Source organism: Echinops telfairi, unplaced genomic scaffold (genome assembly GCF_000313985.2).
Source record: "Echinops telfairi isolate 266 unplaced genomic scaffold, ASM31398v2 ScPeMD7_5868;HRSCAF=6743_1, whole genome shotgun sequence".
NCBI lineage: Eukaryota > Metazoa > Chordata > Mammalia > Afrosoricida > Tenrecidae > Echinops > Echinops telfairi.
The window spans coordinates 132,981-147,204 of NW_022109768.1; positions in this window are offsets into that span (position 1 = coordinate 132,981).

Consider the following 14,224-nt stretch of genomic DNA (forward strand, 5'->3'; position numbering starts at 1 on the left):
CACTATGTTTGATGAGCTGATCGGCAAGCTTTCAACAGTTTGGTAAGCGAGGTGTTAAATGCAGCCATAATTAAGAAGTAAATTATATGAACATAAAATATGATAAAATGTTAATGAGGACTATAAAAAAGAAGCAGCCTAGCTTAAATCAAAGAGAATAACATTGAGTTTAGGTTATCATCTAACAGAAAGGCCAAATTATTATATCATCATTTATCAATATCTAATGATTTAGACTTCTCTTTTTTGGTAACAGTTTTATTGTCACCTTGTCAACATATCATACAATTCAATAGTTTAATCATATCAAGAAGAATTGTACAATCATTATTAGAACATTGTCTTCTTCTGTGCACTCATTGTTATTTGTGTAATTTTTTTTCAATTGTGGCAAAAATATATACAACAAAACATCCTCTGATTCAACAACCTCTGCATGTGTAATTCTGTGCCATTACTTATACGCTTCAGGTTACACCACCATTATTCTACCATCATCAAAACACGGTGGTTCAAGACCACCAGGGCCCTAAGCAAACACTCCTTTTTCTTCCCTCACAGTACCATAGATCAAATTGGGATTCTATATTTTTTAGTAGTTTTCACATATCATATACTTGCATAGTTAAACAGCTTTTAATGAGCTTTTTATCCCAAATTATCACAATCAGTTCTAATGTTCCTTCCTCGCTCCCAAATTCACTGATTTTTCCTCAATTCTCCTCACCCTCTTCACCCCCTTCCCAATAAACCATTGTAACAGTTACTGTCTCTCTATGCATCTACCCCTTTGCACTTTATAAACTGGGAAACCTAACAGAAACAATAATAACAAAACCAAAATGAACAGAAGAAGGAAACAATAATAATATGGAGATAAAAATAAAAAGAAGGGGAAGAAAGAAAAGACCACCAACAATATTTTAAAAGGTAGAGAAGAAATTTCTGTCATGAAACAAGTGAGAAATATTTGAGCCTAGTGCAAATTCAGGTTGGGTAAAGAGGGAGCTCAATTGACCAAGTGTCATATTATACCTTGGTTCAATCCACCAGAATCAAGTTCACGATACAGTAATCTCTGGCAGATAGTAGAGCTGTTTGAGTTCCTCGGCCGTGACAAAAGGGAATCTGCCAGAGGCTTAATATGACTAGGTACTGTACACATGGATTTCGGGTTTCCAGCATCCTCTAAGACCTTTTATAAATTGGGTATGCACAATTTAAGCTCTAATACCTTTCCCTTCATTATATTTGGATTTTGTTATTGTTATCTTTGGATCACATAGGCTGGTGTGCTTCTTCCATAATGACTTACTTGACACATCACTTAGATGGATACTTGTTTAAAAATAAGCCATCAAGACTCCAGAAACTATTCCAGTTGATAGCTGGGCACCATCTGTTCTCTTCACCACACTTTGCTGTAGCATTCTTATCTTCAATGATCTCTTCATGTCATTCACTATGGAGCAGGACCATGTTATAAGAACTAACTGTTCTTATATTGGGGCTAGAATTACATGGGAGCCCAGAATTCATCTACTTGTTCCTGGGCTATGAACTACTCTGGTTGTGGTCATATTATGACAAAAACCAAAACTAACCAGAACAACAACAACAAAATTAGAACCCCAATCCCAAACAAACAAACAAACAAGCCCCTACAGAAACCAAAGAAAGAAAGAAAACATTGTCAGTCTGTCCTTAGGGTATAAGGTGATTGCAGTAATTTACCCAATGACATAGAATTTAATGTACTATTGATATGAAGAGTTTATGTGAATATAGTCCAACTGTGAGCTGCAATCCATGGTTTGTTGCTTTGTATAGGTTGATTTCTTATTTGATTGAACTCAGTTTACATGGAGCTTGGGGTGTTTCTGCTAGTGGAAAACTTAATTTCACACAAGGGTGGATCCTTGCCTTTAGATTAAAACCTGTCATATTAATGCAAGGGGAGAATTGAGGTATTAAAAATATGGCAGTTCAAGGTCTTCTTTCATTGGATACTCACTAAGTTAGGGAATTCACTTAAGGTATAAAGACAGCAATTTCCAGTCTTAGGGTGGCCATCCTTTGCCTTCCTCTACCATCAGGGTGATTTTAGACTTTTTTCTTCCTGTCCATTATAATACTAGAATATATATATATATATATTTATGGGTTATTCTATGTTATGACAATTCCTTAGTATTTAATATGCAAATTAATGATGTCTAACTTTTTACCTGCTGGGGTATGAATTAATTATTGGATGATTAGCAAGTAACTATAAAACTAGGAATAAATGCCATAAAAGAACTTATTGCCAGAATATATCTGACTAAAAGAAATCCTGGAAATGAATTGTCTACAGGATTTCTTTCTAGTTACTTGACTAAGAATGATAGCATCTCTACTGGGCATTCCCACTTCTACAACTGTTTGTATTTCAGAACACAGCAGCCACATTAGGAAGACAGCCAGCTCAAATAAGACTCAATGACTTTGGACTCCTCCATATGTGCAGAATCTCTCAATCAGTGTAACCAACTTATTGAACCCCACTCTAGATACTAAATGCTGTGTTCTTTAGAAAAGCAAAACCAGTGATAAATATATTCAATAAAATGGCCTTTACATTCATAGAGTCAAGCAAGTAGAGTTTAGTCTAAAGTTTGTGGGTTGGATGTTAAGTTTGAGATATATCCTGGCTCATGTAGTAGCTTCAGGGCCTAATAAACCTAGGATCTGCAGGAACATACAAGTTTATGGTTACAAAAGCAGATGAATCCAGGGTTGACATGTCAAATGGCAGGTCAGATGACAGACCTCTGATATCTCTTGGGAGCAGCAGGCAATCTGACAGTCATCAGCTCAAGTCCAAAGAACCAGAGGTTGAGGGGTCAGATGTGTAATCCAGACCAATTTTTTTAAAGCAAGTAATTTCCATAAGATTCTTATGCAGGAAATAGGCCACACTACCAATTTTTGTAGTGCTACTTGTCAATTTTTGTAGTGCTGTTGTGTTTTCACAAACCCCTTACATTTCGCCTCGCCTAGAAAAAACCCATTCCTCCCTCATATTTGTTGCATGGTTTTTCTGAATATAATATTCTTGGCTGGAAGTTGATTTCTTTCAGGATCTTTTGGCACTCCATTGTCTTCTTACCTGCATAGGCTCTGCTGAAAAATCTGAGTTTATTCTTATTGATTTTCTTTTGTGGCTGATCGCTGATTCTTCTCTACCTGCTCTCAGCAGTCTCTCCTTAGTCTTGCTTGACCAGAATTTGACCACGAGATGCCACAGTGTTTCTTTTAGGATCTGTCCAGTTTGGTGTTCTCTTGGCTTCTTGAATCGTTATTTTCTCCTCTTTTATGGTGTTAGGGAATTTCTCTTCCATGCGTTCATATGATATTTTGTCTGTGTTTTATTGTTGTTGTTGCTTCCTGTTCTGGAATCTTGATAAACATAGATGTGTCCTCTTGATAGTGCCCCAAATCATTCTTAGGTCTTCTTCAAATTCTTTTGTTCTTTTTGTTAATTATTTCTCTCATTAGTTATAGTAGAGGGGATTATTTTCAAGCTCACTAGTTTGGTTTTCTCTTCCTTTATTTCTTTTACTCTACTCGTTTACACTATTGTCTAATTATGTGAGCTTATTACTTATATTCTAGACTTCTATCTAGTGTAGGCTTTCTAGTTGTCCTATTCTTTCCATTGCTCTCTGAAACATTTAGTGCCTGAACATATTTCCCCTGAATTATTTTTCTGGTAGTTTCAGGCCCTTGTCTTCAAAATATTCCTTTAGATGTGTTGGTCAGCTGTTTGAGCCTGTATTTTATGTGTGTGTGTGTGTGTACCATGATTCACTACTGTTTCTGTGGAATTGTGATACAGCTACTAATGTTCGGAGTGTTGCTGAATCATGTAGGAGTAGCTGGCTTTACCTTTCTGGAAAGTGGGGGTGGCCAGGGCCTTCCTCACTGGGGTGCAGGGCCACCCAGAGGCATCCTTGCTGGGCCCTGGGGACCTCTTAATGTTTTTCTTCTGATTGTTGAAGAGGGATTCATTCCTTGTGTAATTAATTAACCATCATGAATAGGAAGTCACCTTCAGTTTTCATATTTGCAAAGTTGTACAGTCACTGTTAGAATTAATGTTTTATTGTAAAAATTAAAATGAAAAGTTAGGTACATATTGACATTTAATGTAGCATATAATAAATAATACGTTTTTGCTATAAATAATGTTTTTTTAGTCATGCATACAAGTATATATATGCTATTGACTTGGGAACATGAGGGAATTTTATTTTGTTATAGCAAAGCAAACCACTTGAATATTAGATATTGTTGCTGGCCAAGACCACATCTGTGGAATTTTTGTTCACTACTGAAACATATTATGGCAATATGGCAATAAACATCCATGACAATAAGTTATAAAATACAAAATAGAAAATGAATAAGTTATTACTTTTGTTTTCGGCAAGCGAAAATAAAAGGCTTTAGAAAGTTGTTGTTTGTGTTTTAGAGTTAGATTACAATGATTGAATGAGTGTTTACCAAATCAACAAATTATAAGAGGGCATCATAATTAGAAGTAAAGAAGTTTGCAAAAACCCGTATTTACTTATTCAATTTATTGAGTGTTTATTAGGCTTCTAATCTGTGGTATTTACACATTTTCATGTCAACTTTATAAAAGAATGAAGGGCTAGACTCCAGCCTGTCAATCTAGCCTGATGATTTCTCCTTGTGGCATGGCCTTCTCATGAGGATTCTGGGAACTCTCTCTATTGATTCTGCCATCAGTAGAGGCAAGTCACTCCATCTCTCTGTATATATTTCTATTGACAAGACACATGGAGCCATGCTGATGGCAGCTAGAACTCTTGAGATGTATCCACCACCATTGGATCCCCTGCACTTCCCAACCACTGGCCTGTGATCTCCTGCATTCAGCATCATTGCATGTGCTGCCTTAGTCTAAAAAGGAATTTATGGACTAGTTAATGGACATATGGACTAATATCAGCCTTATAGACTTGGTGTGGACTGGGCTGGGATGTTTTATTGATGAATACTTAATTCTTGATATAAAGTTTTCTCTTACACACATGAGTGTCGCTGGATTTGTTTCTCTAGTCAACCTGGTCTAACACATACTCCATGATAGGTACTACCTCAGGAGCATGAGTTAAAGGAGAAAATAAATTTTATTTAAAAACTAATGAGTAAAAGAAGTATTGTGCTTACCAAAAACATTTACCAGTTCCTCTAAGAGTGTATACTTGGAGGTCTTTGAGAAAATGACATTTAAACTGACATTTACAAGCAATTTATCAGTCAATCCTGCCAGCTTTACTTTTACATGTCTAAGGTACATGTATACTCATCATTACCACTACCGCCACATGCATCGTGTTCTAAACTACCTTTCACATGGATTACTGCAAGAAGATCCTACTCCTCTTCCACTTCTTCCCTCCCAACCCTTATAGTCTAGTCTCCGTACAGCAATTGTATGATCCTGTTGAAACATAAATCAGATTGTGACACTTTTTGCTTCAAATCCTTCTGGTACCTCCTATGTCACTTGGAGTAACGTCAGTGTTTATAGCATCTCACAAAGTTCTCCATGATCCATCTAGCTCTGTTTCTTCTCTGAAAGACCTGTGGCATTTGCATCCGGGCTCCTTCCCGACACTCTTGTTGTTATCATTGCTAGTTCTGAAATATGCCAAGTATTCTCCCAACTCAAAATCTGATTGTTGTTCTCTCACACTTCATTGTTCATAGCCCATAAGTCCCCTCACACCTGATTGTTCACAGCCCCTATTACTCTCTCTTGTCATTCAGGTATTTGTTAAGAATTCATTGATTAAAAAACTGTAGGCTGAGTGAGTATCCCTTGTGCTACAAAAAATTCATGATTGATGACTACTGAAATTATTGGCATTCTGAATGCACTGATGGGTAGTATTGAAGAAATGGCAGCTTATGTGCTTCCATACTGATTACAATCAAGAAAATTCTATGGAGTATTTCTATTCTGTTACACAAAATGTTCCTCTTGATTCAGAATTTGCTATATGTTTTCAGTTTTGGTAATACGTGGCCACACTTTATAAAAGAAATTGCCTTCTCAATACTCAACATTTGCTCACCCTGAATGATACCATTCATAGTATGTATTACATAACATCTTTTATACTCTGTTTATGTACTTATTGCCCTTCCCCCTTTCCTAGAATATGAACCGCATGAGCTCATTGGTGTAACCTGTATGTCTATAATAGTGCAAGACACATAATAGGGTCTTTCTAAACATTTGCTAAATGATTGCCATGTGAACTGTAGAGAAATGAGATGGAAGGCTAGTTTGTGAAGGCTTCCAAGCAAAGGGAGTGGCATGGTCATTTTGTCTATGGGTGTAAAATGGATGATGGCAAGAAGTAAAAGAAGCTTAGTGTAAATGAAATACAGAAATCAGAGCAAGCTGGAGCAAAACCATCTTCTTTTTTACTTTGCAGTTCTACTCTGATGATTAAAAAGGGATCTTCACTAATCTGGTTTTAGACTTTGGGATATGAAGTGGAAGATTCCTCTGAATTACAACATTGCAAAAAATATGCCTATGAAATAGATTAAGTTTATGTAAAGAATTTCTGCTTTTTTGTGCTGATATGGAAGATCCAGTAAGTCTTCCTTAAATAAGTCCATCTTCTTACTGATTAGAGACCTGGAACAAGATTACTATACCTGCTCCTGGTAAGACTTATACTTTCAGAAAAGTAAGGAGACTTTATATCCTGTCGTATATAGGGTCACCAGGAGCTGGAATTGACTGCATAGCAGTGGGTTAGGTTTGATTTTTACTATATGGAGAATATTTTTGGAGTCATTTCTTTTAAGCTTTCTTAAAAATATAGTTTTATTGATATAAAATTCACATAGCATACACTTCCATAGTTTTATCAATTTTAAAAAGAATTGTATATACATCATCACAATCAGTTCTAGTGCTGTCTTGCCCTTCCACATTCATTATTTGCTCCCCAATTCCCTTCACCCTTCCCACCATCCCAATTAACCACTGGGTCAGTTTTGGTCTCTATGCATCCATTCCTTCTGTGCCTCATAAACTGGGAAGCCTAACAAAAACCAAACCAAAACAGAAATAATAATAATATTATAAAGATAAAATAAAAAGCAAGACTAAGAAAGAAAAGATCACCAGCAAAATTAAAATAAGCTAGAATAAATTTATATTAACAAGAGAGAAACAAGAGAGAAATATTTAAGCCAAGAGAAAATTCAGGTTGGGTTAAAAGTCAACTGACAAAGTATCATATTATACCATAGTTCCATCCACCATAATCAGGTTTACAATGATCTCCATTTGATAGCAAAGCTGTTTGTGTCCCTCAAACATAGCCAAAGGGAAGCTGCCAGAAACTTAATCTGGCTAGGCAGTGTACAGATGGATTAGGGATTCCCACTCTCCTCCATACCCTTCTCCAAATTGGGTGTTCACAATTTAAGCTCTAATACTTACCCCTTCATCATTTTTTAATTTTGTTATTGTCCTCTTTGGATCACACTGGCTGCTGTGCTTCCATCGTATAGGCTTAGTTGATGCCTCACTTAGTTGGTTGGTTGTTTGAATACAAGCCTTTAAGACCCCAGACACTATTCCAATTGATAGCCAGACATCATATGCTTCCTTCAACACACTTTGCTGTAGCACCTTATCTTCATCAACTCTTCATTAAGGCAAGTATTGATCAGGGCTATGTTATAAGAACTAAGTCTTCTTGTATTGGGACTAGAATTAAGCAGGAGTTCAGAATCCATATCCACAGTTATGAAAATCTCTGGTTTTGTCATTTTATGACAAAAAAAGAAAGAGACAGAGTGACATAAAAGAAAGAAAAAAGAAAACATTGTCAATAAGCCCCCTGAGATATAAGGTGATTGCATTGATAACATCAATAATTTATCCAATAGCATAGAACTTAAGGTACTGTTGAAATGTGGCATTTATGGAAGTATAAACCAGCTGTGAACTACAATACCTGCATTAATGCTTTCTACAGATTGAATACTTAAATGATTGAGCTCTGTTTACATTGAGTATGGGGTCCATGCTAGAGGAATTTTCTTAACATTCCTTACAATAGCAGATACTTGCCTATCAGATTAATACCTGTCATATTAATGCAAGAGGAGCATTGAGATAGTAAATATATGGTGGTTCAGGGTCCACTTACATTGGATACACACTAAGGCATTAATCCCACCCAATGGCCAATGACTGCCATTTCAACAGTTATAAGGTGGCCATCATTTGCTTCCTCTACCACTAAGAAATTTCAATCCTAAATCCAAGGTAGTTTTGCAGTAGGACACAGTTCTTTCAGTTGGGCTTCCATGTCAATCCTTCCGGTGTGGTCTTTGGGGGAGGCCATGTTCCTTATAAGGCCAGTGTCTAAGTTTATAATAGTGCTTAGTCCATGGTTTGGTTTACCAAGGGTTAGGTAGAAACTTATTCAAAAGTGTCTACCCAGGCACATAACCCAGGTTTATTCTCTTCTTTTCACTCTCACTGCCACTGAGTCAATACTGACTCATAGCCATCCCTTGTGGGTTTCTGAGACTGTAAGTGCTTATGAGAGCAAATCCCAGTCTTTCTTCCCCAGAGCTGTTGGTGATTTTGAACTGCTGACTGCAGATCACAGCCAAGGTCATAACCACTACACCATCAGGGCTCCATATTCTCCCCTTAAAATCCCTACAATTATTGTTTAGCAATTCTTCCTGATGTAAGGTTGTTTCTCCCATTTACTCATCATACCCACCATCAGAAATATAAATACCTCCTCTGAAATGTAGATGCTCCCCTCCCTCAGTCTTAACTTGATTTTCCATTAAGGTTCTTCTCAGATTTCTGTGGAGTGGCTGTTGGTTTGTAGCAGTCTTGTCTCAAGGTTGTATGGTATCGAGTGGATGGTCTTCTCCCTTTTTCACCTTCGTAAAGGAATGACCTCAGCCTATATGAGTTCTCTTCCTTCTATATGGTTCTTATGGAGTGCATATAAGGGGGATGATGTATGGTTCATGGCTGGTAGGCAGACTTTCTGCTCCTTTGTTTGGGTATTGGCCTGTAAAATTTAATTGTTATTTTTCCATATAGTAGTGGCCTCATACAGTATTTGTCCTTTTGTAATTGACTAACTTCACTCAGCATAATGATTTCCAGAGTTGATAGTTATGTTTCTTTGTGCCAACATGGCACCTGTAAGGAGGTATGGGTAGAGTCTAGCCCGTCAGGTTGCAACCAGATGGTACTTCCTGTTGGACATGGTCTTCTCATTAGGAGGATCCTGGGAACTTCCTCTCTCTTTCTGATTTCACCGTCTTGTTGGAAAGCCACTCGGTGGCCTGTGAGAGCCCTGGAAATGTGTTCCCACCTTCATTTGATCCAAGGGGACTTTGCACCCACCAGTCTGTGTTCTCCCTGCATTCTGTATCATTGCATGTGGCTACGTGAGTCTGAAGAGGGACTTATGGACTAATATCAGACTTGTGACTGATGGTTCACTCCCCAGAACTTACCAAATTCACTGCCTTTGAATAAATTCTGACTCACAGTGAGCCTAAAGGACAGAGCAGCATTGCTGTTGTGGGTTCCCAAGACTATATATCTCTACAGACTGCCTCCTCTTTCGCCCTTGGTATGCCTAGTGTTTTCAAAGTGCTGACCTTGAGCTTAGCAGCCCAATGTGTAACCCATTATACTACTAGGGCTCCTTCACTGGCTCACTTAGTTAAGCTTAAATAATTTCTGCATAAAACAAATAAAATATTATTTTATTTAGATTCAGGATTTGCATGTTATATTCTTAAACAGAGGAGATGAAGTAACACACACTTGGATATATAAGTATTACTTTGAGTAACCTTGCCCATGAGGCAGACTGGTGGTGGAAAGGCGGTGGGTGAAAGAGAAAGGGGTTGCTAGGGAAGAGGATCCTGAAACGAACACACGCAAAAATGTCTTTGGAGAGGGATGGAACTCATGGTGCCTTATCTCATGGACATGGCACTTCTGATCTTTCTTTGGCATATTTGGTCTGATAACAAATTAAACATGTCCTACATATGGAGCACAATCTCAGAATATGCCAGATAGCTAATTTATGGATGGGTAAATAGAGTTTAGAGAAGTCCTGGTGGCATGGTGATTGGTGTGCAAAAGTTTTATTTGAAAGTTTCACAGTTCAAAACTTTTTCCTGAGGAAAAAGATGAGATGTCTGCTTCTATAAAGATATATGCTTTAGAAATTCTTTGGGACAGTTCTATATTGTCCTAGAGGGTGGCTGTGGGTAGTAATCACCTTGATGGCAGTAGGCTTTATTTATTCATTTAAATTTCATGAAGGCAGCATTTTCAGCTATGAGATTCATTATCTAGAGAATTAAGTCTGTCCAGAGATATGAGAGTCAAGCCCTGGACAAGTTGGCCAGGGTTTGGATGAGCAATAACACTGCCAGAGAATGATGTTGTAAGGCAGGAGCGCAAATCATGTGCTGATGAAATGAACCGCAACATGATGGAGCACAGTAAAGCTAATCTTCTTCAGAAAATGATAAGTCATTGAAAGTGCATGTCATAGTCATAGCTGTGTTTTTAAAATTTATTTTAATTTTAAGATTCAGGTTAATCAGACAGTCCATAGAGATAGAGATAAAAAACAAAATGTCTTGTAACCTTTTTATATCCTGTTTGGACATAATAGTTTGCTGTTTCTTGTGCTACATAGCTAGGATCCACAAAGTATCCTCCCCCAAAGCTGATTAATACATAGAGTTAACTGTTGTGAGAGAGAGAGAGAGAACTGATGCATGAATTCTGTGACCTATTAAATAAGCAATAGATATGTATTACTATTTTAGTCAAATTCATTTCTTTTAATTCTATAATTTAATGAATAAAAATTTCTTTGAGGGGTGGTGGTGGTGTCAAGGTGGCATCCAAATAGAATTACCTGCCTGGTGCTCCTGTGGCCAGACCAGAAAATTGAGAGATAAGGAGAACAATACTGATACTGGGTGCTAAAGCTAGATTCAGTGTACTGGGGTCTGGTTCAGACCTCCCCCATTGATTTTCACCCATGAAGCAACTCAAGAATGCACTAAAACACTCTGAGCTTACTGCATCTGCTAGCAGGCTCCACTAACCCCTCTCAGGTCCAGAAGAACAGTGTCTGCCACCCCTTCCTGAACTGCAGTTCCACAGCAAACAATAATTTACCCAGACTACTGTCTAAAAGTGGTCATCGGGCTTGCAGAGAACCTCTGAGAGCTAGCCACAAACCTCACAACAGAGTTCCGTGTGCTGCTAGCCGTCCTGCAGTTGCAGTCTAGGGCTTTGGACTCTCCATTCCCAGCCAGGAACAGGGTTACTATACCTGCGATACCCTTCATGCCACTCCCCAGCTCCATACCTGCCAGTGTGGGTAACAATAAATAATTAGACAATAATAAGTAGCAAGTAATGAGATACTGGGATACTTACCTGTGACAGAACTCAGTTCCACAGAGCACAGCCAGATAGAACCGGGAGGGACAAAGTAAGGCACCTGGAGGTGAATTCAGATCCAGTGTGTCCCAAACCCTTTCTCCAAAATTAGTCCCCTTTTCTGGGGGACAGTGCGGTATAGCCCTGGTACCAGGGTACCCACAAGCCCATTATAAATAGGGAAATTTTATTTTTCTTTGTAAATCTGCTTTCAATTCCAGGTTTTGGTTATTTGTGTAACTTTGAATGTAAGACTGCAGAACTCTGTCCATTATCATCGATTAACATAACAAGGTAGGCAGAGCTAATCTCCAGAGCACAGCTTAGGGTTTTTAACACAATAAGAAAAGGTAATTCTAATAGGCCCTACTAATCTTTGAAAGGCTGTAAATGTGGCCTGACAGCCCAGACCAGACCCGGGTCAATTTGTAAACCTGTCCCACTAGGCCCAAGGCATCTGTACAGTAACCAGCATCATCCCAGACCCTGAGGCACCCCCACTCCCATCAGCCACAGACTCGTTATAGTACTCTACTTACATTATAATATGACCCACCACCATAGTAGGCCCCAGGCATTCCTTGAAAACACTCTTACCAGTCACACAGAGAAAGATCTCAGGGCCCCTTGGTCTCCCAGAAGCATGGCTCCCAGTTCTTCCAAAATGACATACCCAGTTCCTCCAAACAGCAACACACCGCAACAACCTCAACAAGAAAACAAGAAAAAACAAAACACAACAACAGAGCTAACAATGCTCAGAGAATAATAAGATGTAGATCTGCCACCAAAAAAGAAATCTTCAAAAGGCTGCTTGGAGTAATACAGGAGTAATTCAGGAGATGAGGGACGCAACCCAGAATAAGGATGCAATGATAGAGGAGATAAGTCGACGATAGAAGGGATGCAGTCCCTAAACCAAAGGGAAATAGATGAGATAATGGATGAGCTAACAGAAGTAAAGCACAAGATCATGGATTTCACATCAGACTGGAAAAGGCAGAGAATCATACCAACCATCTGGAGGATAATCAGGCAGACTTAAACAAATGGGAAAGCTAGTCAAACAAGATAATCAAAGAGGCAGAAGAAAACCTGAGATCAATGACAGATATTATGAAGAGGAATAATATTTGAATAATTGATCTACCAGAACAAGACACATAATGGAGTCAACAGCTAAATTAACGAAGGAATTTCTAGAAGCAATCTACTCACCTTAATGAATTAAAATCAAACACTCATCAAGGAAGTAGAGAGGACACCAATTAGATTAAACCCCAGGGAGAACTCACTAAGGCATGCAATAGTTAAATTATCCAACTCTGAGGAAAAAGTCAAAGTTTTAAGACCAACAAGAGCATAAAAAGGCAGTCCCATACAATGATTCTCAGGTAAGGATATGCTCAGGCCTATCAGCAGAAACCATGAAGAGGAGGAGAGAGTGGAGTAACATCTTCCAAAAGCTGAAAGAAAAAAAGGCTGCCCACGAATCCTCTACCCCGCCAAATTAACTATTAAGATAGATGGTGAGCTAAGAGCCCTCCAGGAAGACACTCAACCCTGTGGAAAATCTTTACTGACTCATTGTGTTCAAAAGACCAACATCCACCAAGAAAAGCATGAGACCACCATATAGCCCAACTCCACCCAGAAACCAACACACTGATAACCAAGATGACATAGGCTCAGAGGGAAAATAAGGCAAGAATGAAGGCCTCCCCCCGCCCCACATAAGACAGCACACTGATATGAAGGTAGATAGGAAAACATCCGACACAAAAGGTACAAAATGAAAGAAATGAATCCACAGGATGTGATGATAATTCTGAATGTCAGTGGCTTTAATTCACCCATTAAAAGCCAAAGGCTAGAAGACTGGTTCAGAAAAGATAATCCATCAATTTATTGCCTGCAAGAGACACATTTTAAGCTCATAGACAAAGAGAGACTCAGAATCAAAGGCTGCCAGAAAATATGCCAGGCAAACAGCAACATAAAAAAAGGAGGGCTTGCAATCCTAATCTTTGACAAAATTGACCTCAAGGTGCAAACCATAACAAGAGATAAGGAGGGGCACTATATAATGATCAAAGGATCAATAAATCAGGAAACAGTGAACATAATAAATATATATGCGCCTAATGAGAGATGGGAGAAATTCATCAAACAAAATATTCAAAGGATGAAAAAAGAAATCACAGATTGAATCACAGTAAATGACTTTAATACACCGCTATCAAAGAAAGATAACATGCCATAAATCTGGAGATCAATAAAAGGACAACTAGAAAAATAAGGTCAAACAATTGAAGGATGGATAACGATCTGCAAGATGAATGGGCTTTGGCCCAGATTAGAGTGGTGTTTAGGAAGTTTCTAGAAACTAATGAGAATACAAAGTATAAAAACCTATGGGATACTGAAAAATCACTTATAAGAGATATCTTGATAGCACTGAGTGCATATATGAAAAAGGAAGAGGAACTTCTGACTGATATGCCTTCAAAAAACTCCAGCAATTAGAACAGAGTCAACAGAACAACCCCTCTAATAGCAAAAGAAAAGAAACAATAAAAATCAGGGCAGAGTTAAATGAATGGGAAAACAGAAAAATGCAAAAATTCAATATAGCAAAAAGCTGGTTCTTCGAAA